We start from the raw sequence: 10,172 nt of genomic DNA on the forward strand, positions 1-10,172 counted from the left end.
AAATCCACTTAATTTCAGATTAATCTCTACAGAAATGATTTAAGAGAATACTTCGTTATTTACATTATTTATCACAGCACTTAGTATCTGACCTGCAGCCTCCGCACTTGGATTGCATCCCCCATTAGGGCTTTCCCAAGAATAGGAAAGTGATCTGTCTTTGGAACCAACTGAGTAAAGCATCACATTTAGTTCATAACTAGGAAAAAAGTGGGGAGGAGTGATGGGGTGTATGGGAATTCTCTGTACTATCTTTGCAATTTTCTCTGTAAATCTAAAACTGTTCCAAAATTAAACATTTACTAAAAAGTGGGAGGTGGGGATCCTTGTTTCAGTGGCATATTCCAGCGTCTACCCTTAGAGACACAAGGATAACAACATCAAAAATTCTATATTACTTGCCCCATTTCCATTTATCAAAGAATCAAATATAATCTAGTCTCAAAAAACCCATCTACTTACAAACAAAACAGAGAAAAATTTTAATTGTTGATCTTATTGTCTTTTCCTTTAAGTGGCTATTGGAATTCCGATGCCTAGTTGGACAAACAAAAGTCCTATTAGATGCTCCTATAATCTAATCCTGGCTATGAATTTAAACCACAGAATGAAGTTTATTCTTTCCCTATTCTAAGCATGTGTTGAATTTTATTTTTCTTCAACGTTTTACTGTGTCAAAATACACATCTACAGGCAACTTCTTAGGTCAAGCCATGTTTTGTGCCAATAAATGGCAAACATGTGCCATTTGTAAAATGGCAAACTCCAAAGGCCATTTTCCATCATGTCAATATAGTAGCTTGATAACTTTATAGCACTGCCTTCTTTATGATATCATTTTTCTTTTTTAAAAGAGGAAATCATACAAAGAAAGTTATCTTGACCATTCTGAATACTGAAACAGTAGAATGCCTGATGAAAGTAAAAAAAAAAAAAAAAAAAAAATTCAAATCAACATGTAGAGTCTTTCTTCTTCCTAGTTGGGTTCTGGATGTTCAGTGTGTTTGTTCCATGCTTGTTTCACTTTGACTCTACTGAAATTGACTTTATGATTGTTACTTTTATTATGAACATCTTTAAAAAAATTTTTATTATAAATTAAATAAATGCTAGGTTCAATTTGAATAGAAAAAGTTCCACTAAGTTTCATAAATAAAGATAGAAAATGAAAGTTGAGTGAAACAATAGACAAGGAGGAGAAACAGAAAAGGAAGACCACCAATTGCATTACATTTCTCATGTGATATGGTCTGAGGTTTCCTCATTGCTTCTATCACCTTTGAGTCTGCTCCAAATTGCCTTGATCATTGTCAAAATGCAGTACCTGGAACTCAAAACACTGCTTCTGCTTTGACCAACAAAGAAAATGTTTCTCCTTCTCTCCTCCTTTTTAAGTACACTACTTGAACAAATACTACTTCACAGCTGGTTTATAAAAATAATAAGGAGCATCAAGCCCTCTAGGTCAATGGGCTTCAATTTTTTTTAATTTTGAACATTTTATATTTTGAAATACTTTCAAACTTACTGGGCAATTACAAAAGTAGTACAAAATCCCATACAGAGAACTCCAACATACACACACACACACACACACACACACACACACACACACACCAGATACTCAGATCCACCAATCTTAACATTTTTCCATATTTGCTATGTCATTCTAACTATCCATCTGTCTTCTGTCTGTCTGTCCATCCATCTAGTTATTGATCCATTTTCTAAACATTCAAGTTTAGCTTGTATACATACATCATGCTCCTTGAACACTTAATATTGCCATGTATATTTCCTGAGAACAAGGATATTCACTAATCTATCCACCTTAAGTACAATTATCAAGTTCAAGAAATGTTAACATTGATATAAAACTCATAGTCTACATTCCAATTTTTATATGTCTCAATAATGTGCTTTTGAGCTTTCTCTCCTCTCTTATTAGATTGCATCCAATATCAAGTATTTTCTTTTATTTTTATTGTCTCTTTATTTACTCTTTCTTCCTTTTTTTATATGAAACATATACAGAACAAAAACTTACCTATCTTAACTATTCCAAAGCATAGCATTCAATGGGGTTAAGCCCTCTCACCTTACATTAATGTAATTTTCCCATCTCACCAAACAGGAACCCTGTACCCATTATGCTTTCAGTCTCTGTTCCCCCTACTGCCTGCCTCTGACTGCCTATGCTCTGATTTCTGTCTCCATGAGCTTGCACATTCCCCAATATTTTCTTTGTGGTTACCATGGGACTTAAATTCAACATCTAAATCTGTAACAACAGTCTCATTTGCTTTCATAACAGTTTGACTTCAATAGTACACATGAACTGTGTTCCTATACCCTCCATACCCCCACCTTCTTATAGTTCCTGTTACAAATGACATGTCTATGCACTATGAGTCCAAAACCACTGATTTCTCATTTTATTTTATACATTTGACTTTTAGGTCATGTAGAAAGTAAAAAGTAGAGTTACAAATTGAAAAATGCAATAGTACTGGCATTTATATTTGCCTTTTACCAGAGACCTTTATTTCTCCAAGCAGCTTTGATTTGTTGTCTATTGGCCTTTCCTTTCACCCTCCAGAGCTCTCTTTACTGTTTTCTATAGGGTCAGTCTAGTGGAGACAAACTCCCTCAGCTTGTGTTTATCTGTGAATGTCTTAATCTCTCTCAATTTTAAAGCACAGTTTTGCTGGATATTGAATTACTGGTTGGCAATTTTTGTTCGTTTGTTTGTTTTTTGCTTTCAGCATGTTGAATATGTCATCTCCTGCCTTCTTGCCTCCATGGTTTCCATTGAGAAATCGGCACTGAGGTTCCCTGTACATGACACATTACTTCTCTCTTGTGGCTTTCAGAACTCTCTTTATCATTGGCATTCAACAGTTTGCTTATAATGTGCCATGGTATAGGTCTATTTGGATTTATCCAGTTTGGAGTTCATTGAACATCTTATACGTGTATATTCATATTTTTTGCTAAATTTGGGAATTCCTGGAACTTTTCAACCACATTTCTTTGCATATTCCCTCTTTCTCTTTCTCTCTTTCTTCTCTTTCTGGTACTCCCATAATGTATATATTGGTATGCTTGATGGTTCCCACAGGTTCCTCAGGCTCTGTTCACATTTCTCCATTCTTTCTTCCTTCTGCTCCTCAGAATGGATCATTTAAATTGTCTTATCTTCAAGTTAACTGATTCTTTCTTCTGCCAGTTCCAATCTGCTTGTGAACCCCTTTAGGGAATTTTAAATTTCTGTAATGGTGATTTTCAACCCTCTTTTGTTCCTTTTCACAATTTCCATCTCTCTATTGATAGTCTTTTTGTGTTCATCTATAGTTTTCCTGATTTACTTTATTAATTAATCCATATTTTCCTGTAGCTCTTTGAGCATATTTAGAATCATTTTTTAAAAGCCTTTATCTGACATGTCCCAGGTCTGACATTTATTAATCCATATTTTCCTGTAGCTCTTTGAGCATATTTAGGATCATTTTTTTAAAAACCTTTGTCTGGTATGTCCCAGGTCTGATCCTCCTCATTAATTGTTTCTATTGCTTTAATCTCCTTTGACTGGACCATCACTTCCTGTTTCTTTTTATGATTTGTAAACTTTTGTTGAAACCTGAACATTTTAATATTCTAATGTGTTATTGCTGCAATTTAGACTTTAAGGCATCTATTTCTTGTTTTGTTTTGTTTTTTTAACATGGGCAGGCACAGGGAATCGAACCCAGGTCCTCGGGCATGGCAGGCAAGTATTCTTGCCTGCTGAGCCACCGTGGCCCACCCAAGGCATCTATTTCTTAAGCATGTATCGAGCTAGTGTTATGAGAGAGTTTTCTTTGAAGCAGACACTAACAAAATAAAATGAAACAAACAAGAGGAATGAAAAAAATAGAGCTCCTTTCTCATTCTTTGCACACTGACCTGCTCGAGTGCTCTTCTTGAGAGCTTATCCATAAAATTAGTTTAGAGAATAGCTCCAGGACAAAGTGCAGGGGCTATTCTCGCAAACAGTTTCCTCAAGATCTGGGCACTGCACTATGGCCAGCAATCCTTTGCCCCAGACAGCCCAACTTGAGTGCTCTTCCACAGTGTTCTATAGGCAATTTCAGTGAGCTGCCTTCTACATGCAAGACAAGTATGGGATGGCAAGTCGTTCAGGCTATCACCAGACAGATTGGGCCATCTACACATGCTCCCAGTATGGGCATGAAGGTTACTCTACTCCCAGTGAAACCAGAACCAGGGATCCTCACAGAGAGCACGGACTGGCTCTTCACCAAGCTGGCGGGGGGGGGGAGTAGGGAAGGGACCAGCCAGGATGCCAAGAGATCCTACTACTTGTAAGTAGCCTTTTTTTAAAAAATTGACACTCACCCTGTTACTTAATCCTTTACCTGTTTTCTGGAGTTTTGAGGAAAATGTTTCTGCCCATTCCTGTTGATTGTTAAAATAACCTCTGGGGTGGGGGCTGGGGGTGAGAATGGAGCTTTAAGCATCTTATTCCACCATCTTGATCAGAACAGGAACTTCAAACTTTTTTGATTACTCATCCCTTGGAGTAAAATATTTTGAGTATACACTGTCAAAATACATAGTACCTGGCACATAGTAAGTGTTCAGTATAAGTAATGTTATCAGTGAAGGACTGGATCAACCTGCAAATAACAGAAATCCTGACAAATATAGGCTTAAATAGTAAAATAGTTTCTTTTTTTCTCTTATAATAAGAAATTAGGAGGTGGGCAATTTCTGGCATAAGTTTAGCAACCCAAAGACATCAGGGCTGAGCTGAAATCTCTGTAATTCCCTTAGGATTTCCTTCATGCTCACAAAAAGGATATTACAGAACAGGCCTTCAGGTGTGCATTTCAGGTAGTCATAATTTGAAAGTTCTCAAATTGTGACATGCAAAAAACAGACAGAATGATGTGATAGGGAGTAAATGGATGTGAGAAGGTGCCTCACCACGTAGAAAAAAGTGGCCAGATGACACCTTGATGAAGATATCACAAATGGAGTGGAGACCTGAAGAATGAAGAGTCAGCATTGAAAAGAACCTCAGGAGAAGCTTTCCAGTCTGCAAGAAGAGTACTGCAAAGGCCATGAGATAGGAAGAGGTGGATATGTTCAAGGAACTGTAAAGAGGCCACTGGTTCAAAAACATTTGGAAGAAGAGTGGAACCAGATGACATTGAAGAGGTGAGAGGTAGAAAGTTGTTAGATCATTCACATATAGGTGATGATAAGGAGTTGAAATTTTATTCCATTAGAAACCACTGGAAGTATCCAGCCCTAATTGGCAGTGGATAAGTCTAATCCCCTCCAATGCTACTTCTTTAGGTGGAAAATATCAGCGAATACTAGGAAATGCATGCATCTTTAAAACTCAGAATTGTTGGCAATTATTGTTGGTGCTGCACTATTCCTCTTACTTGAGCAGAAATCAAATTCAATTTTATCCCTCTCCGCCTTTGTCATTTTAATCCTTTGAGAATACTTGCTACACTAACCCAGAGTATGTGCTTGTTCAGCTCACTGTGACAGATAATCACGCCTGACATTAGTCAATATGTTGGAAATGGAAATTCAGTCATCAGAGACGTTTCTACTTCCAGATTATGTAGAAATGATTTCATTAAGTTTGCTTTCAAAAAGTATTTTCCCCAAAAGCTGATGTCTCTTAAATGATTATGTTAAAGGCCTCTAATGAAGACCTATATGAACTGAAGCATCAGCACTAATGGTGCTTGTCTTTATCATTTTGGTGATGAGAAATAAAAAAAGACTGGGTCTCTTCAGTTAATGCAACCTTCTTAGAGCTCTTTAATTGAACAGTTCCTTAAGGGACAAAATATCCTGATGAATAAGAAGTGATGCAGTAATTTCCTTGGATTCCGAGCATTGTTACAGAGCAAATGTCTTTAGCAGAAGGGGAGTGGATAGCTAGAGAGGAGGTGCCACTTGGGGTAGAACCATGTTCCATGCCTACCCTGGTCCCCTTCCCCTTTCCTTTCTTCTCTGCCCTTTCTTCTTCTCATCTGCAATCCTTCTACATCTTTTAGACTTGTAGATTCTCCTCTCCATGTTATTTTAGTTTCCAATTCCACTACTATTAACTCAGTCTCTTTGAGTCAGTGAAGTTTCTCAGGGACTAAGTTTCTTACCTATCAAAGGAGGCTGACACCTATTCCATCTGAGTGTTACAAAGATTCAAAGATGAAGAGACAGAATACATGTAAAGTAGTATCTTAGTGTCTCCACTGCTATGACAAAGTCCACACAATGGGTCGGCTGAACAATGGGAATTTATTTGGTAGCATTCTCACAGACTGGCAGTCCTTGTGGTTCCTTGATTTTCCATCATATGGTATGTCCTGTCCTTTCTCTTCCAGATTCATTGACTTCTGGCTTCCAGCTCTTCCCTATGGGTTTCTCTGTATATATATATATTTGAATTTCTTGTGTTTATAAAGGACTACCATAATCTGAATTAAGACCCAACCTCATTCAGTTAGGCCATGCCTTAACTAAAGTAACGTCTTCAAGAGAACCTATTTACACTGGGTTCATAACCACAGAAATGTGGATCAAGACCAGGAACAGATCTAAACTGGGGTACATAATTCAATCTACTACAAGGAGATAACACAGGATCTGACATATTGATAAATTCCTTGCAGATTTTAGTATTGCCTCACTCACTGCATCCCTTTCAACCTTCCCTTTTCTCCTCCTCCCCTGCTTATGCTCTAGGTCAACAAGCTGTTCACATAGTCATTGCTTACTTACCCGTAGTCTTTGGGGTCCAAGGTCTGGAGGCTATGGATATAGAGTTTAATACATACAGAAGTGTATGATAGCATGTAGAATAAACATCTATTTTGTTTTTTTTATTTCAAGAGATTCCAAGAATTACTTGACCCCCTCTAGTAATTAAGCCTCAGCTTACTTTTCAGGTAATGAGGGTCAACAAGTTTTTCACATAGTCATTGCAAGTTTGTACAAGCAAGCTGAGGGCTAGGAAGCAAAGCATTCCTCTGGTGGATCACAAACTATAGAAAAGTCAGCTGGTGGATGTTGTTAGGTGCTAAGGACTAGGAGGCGATAACCTGAAATGGTAAGTAACCTTAAAAAAGAATTCTCAGGTAATGTCTCCTACAATTATCTGAGGTGAAAGTATTGAAAGAGAAAATTGAATCTGAAAAGGGGAAAGATGGCTTTACTGTAGCTGGCCAAAAATTAATTTATGCAGACAAAATCCTCAATGATGATACTGCTGTCATCATGTGGTGACGAAGTCCAAAGCAGTGATAACACTAGCAACAGTTCCAACATAGCAATCCAATCCTACAACCACTGCTGCAGTCTCTTCCTCCCCAGCTGCAGCTGTGGCTCAAGTCACAACCCCTTCCCCAGCTTTGGCTTCACCTCCACACCTACATCCATCAGACCAGCTTCAACGACAGCATCTTCTAAACCTGCACCTGTTAATTCAATCACACAAGAGAAACCTGCAGAAAAGGTAGCAGAGACACCAGTGGCTACCAGTCTAACATCAACTGAGAGTGCATGAGGAGATTTTTCTTGGTTAAACCTTCTTGAAGATGCAACAAGTGCACTTGTGACAGGTCAGTCTTAGGAGAATGTGGTAACTGAGATCATGTCAATGGATGTGCCAGTTTGAAACTAGTCATGTACCTCAGAAAAGCCATGTTCCTTAATCCTCATTAATAGGTTATTTTTTATTGTTTCCATGGAAATGTGACCCACCCAATGTGCGTGGTAAATTTTGATTAGGTGGTTTCCATGGAGATGTGTCTCCATCCATTCAAGGTGGAGTTGCTTACTGGAACCCTTTAAGAGGGAACCATTTTGGAAAAAGCTTCAGTGCTGACAAAGCTCACACAGCCAGAGACTCTTCAAAATGCAGAAGATAAACAGCCCCAGGGAATCCTTATGAAACAAGAAGCCAGGAGAGATAGCCAGCAGATGTTTCCATGTGCCTTTCCAGCTGAGTGGGAAACCCTAAACTTCATTGGCCCTTTCTTTGGAGTTAAGGTATCTTTTTCTGGATGCCTTAGTTTGGACATTTTGATGGTCTTAGAACTGTAAACTTGCAACTTAATAAATTCCCTTCTTAAAAGCCATTCCTTTTCTGGTATCTTGCATTCTGTCAGCTTTAGCAAACTGAAACAATGGGCTTTGAATGAGAGCAAGTAATTGCAGCCCCGAGAGCCAGTGACCACAACCCTGATAGACAAGTGGAGAACATTTTGATGGGAATTCCTGGAGAGACAGGAAATCAGGCTGTGGTGGAACCTCCTCAAGCAGCTAATACTGGGGGTCCTCAGTCTTCAGCAGCAACTACAGTTGCAGCAACAGCTACTGCAACAACTCCAAGAAGTTCTGGAGGACATCCACTTGAATTTTTATGAAATCAACCTCAGCTCCAACAGATGAAACAAATCATTCAACATAACCCTTCCCTGCATCCAGCATTGCTACAACAGAGAGAATCCTCAGTTACTGCAGCAAATTAACCAACACCAGGAGCATTTTATCCAGATGTTAAATGAACCATTCAAGAAGCTGGTGGTCACATTTGAGTACCACCTCAGGAAAAAGAAGCTATAGAGAGGTTAAAGGCATCAGGATTTCCTTAAGAACTTGTGATACGTATGCATACTTTGAAGAATGCGAATCTGGCTGCCAGTTATCTTTTACAGCAAAACTTTGATAAAGATTGAAAGGGACTTTTTTACCTCACATTTCACACCAGTGCATTGCACTAAATGTGTTCACTGGGTTGGTTGCCAGGGATGATTTGGGCTCATATCCACCATGTTGGTAGATGGTAGTGGATTATTGGGGGTGGGGAGGGAAGTATCTAGGACATGGGGCAGAGATAAATAGAGAACATGTCTGCTTATTAGCAGATGCTATAGATCCATGCAGCACATAAAATATTATGCCAGCATAAAGCTATTTTTCCATGTCTTTATTTCTTCTGTAAAGTAGTAGGTAACTTTTGCTAGGTTTTACTCTTTTTAGTGTCCCAAATCCAGAAATTTAGTGTAATGTCCTGCTTTATATTTCTTTGACTTAACATTGGATTCAGAAAGAATCTTCACTACCTAGAACCTACAGTACCCGTTTCATGGCAATGCTGGATGATGGCTTTGTGAAATTGGGAAAAATTCTGGAGCAACCACAAACAAAAATGCCAAATTATTGATGGTTATTGTTTCTGCGTCAAATAAGTATGAAATTAATGTGTAAGGAAACCCATTCTTTCACGTTAAATACCTGGGAGATGAGCATAGGGCAGAAGGGGCATCTTGTCTTAAAGTGAAAATAATTATTACTATTTAAAATTCTTGATCATTGAATGTGATAAGACCCTTCTAACAAGATTTCAGAAGCTATACAAGTAGAGGAAAGTTATTTTCCTGTTTACATTTTTTTGTTTGTTTTTGAGGAGAAAAATTGTTGGTGCCTCATTATTATTTTCTTCATTGTTACAGTGCAATAAAATTTTTAAAATACCCATTACATGTTAGCTTTTGATCTATACCTTTGTGAACTCAGCACTTTTTGGCCAAGGGAGAAATGCAGCATTCCATCCCCTTTCTCTTCCCCTCCCTGCAGCAGAAATATCTGTCACCCCAGCCAGTCATGAGTTCAAAGCTGCCTTGTTTTGAACCCACAAAACACTGATTCAGTTCAAAAGTAATAAATGTTTCAGAACTAGGTTTTGGATATTTGTAAATGTTTTTCTTTATTAGATAAGAGTGCATGACCATTAGAATCATTAGTATTATATTGCTTTCAAAAAGAGAGGGTGGACAGAAACATACCTGGACAGAACCATACCCAATACATTTTATTGCATTGTAAAAACTGACAAAATCTTTTGGAATGATTGGGAGATGCAACTGGAAAAGTACAGCAAAAAAAAAAAAAAAAAAAAAAAGGAAAGAAAGAAAGGAAGAGTAAGCCATAATTCATAAACCATATTAGCTAACTCCAGATCATTGTGTTTATTTACTTACATTATTCCAGACCCCTCTGTAAACTCCTGTTTAGATGCATGCATTGCTTGAGGTAGTGTAAATTAGAATATTGTTAGTGAAAATTTGACACTATTT

General features: G+C 37.9%; 1 pseudogene; it reads left to right on the forward strand.

Moving 5' to 3' along the window:
- The first annotated feature begins 8,219 nt into the window (after window positions 1-8,219).
- LOC143686262 (UV excision repair protein RAD23 homolog B pseudogene) lies at window positions 8,220-8,771 on the forward strand (annotated as a pseudogene).
- The last annotated feature ends 1,401 nt before the right edge of the window (window positions 8,772-10,172 follow it).

This window comes from Tamandua tetradactyla, chromosome 6 (genome assembly GCF_023851605.1).
Source record: "Tamandua tetradactyla isolate mTamTet1 chromosome 6, mTamTet1.pri, whole genome shotgun sequence".
Lineage (NCBI taxonomy): Eukaryota > Metazoa > Chordata > Mammalia > Pilosa > Myrmecophagidae > Tamandua > Tamandua tetradactyla.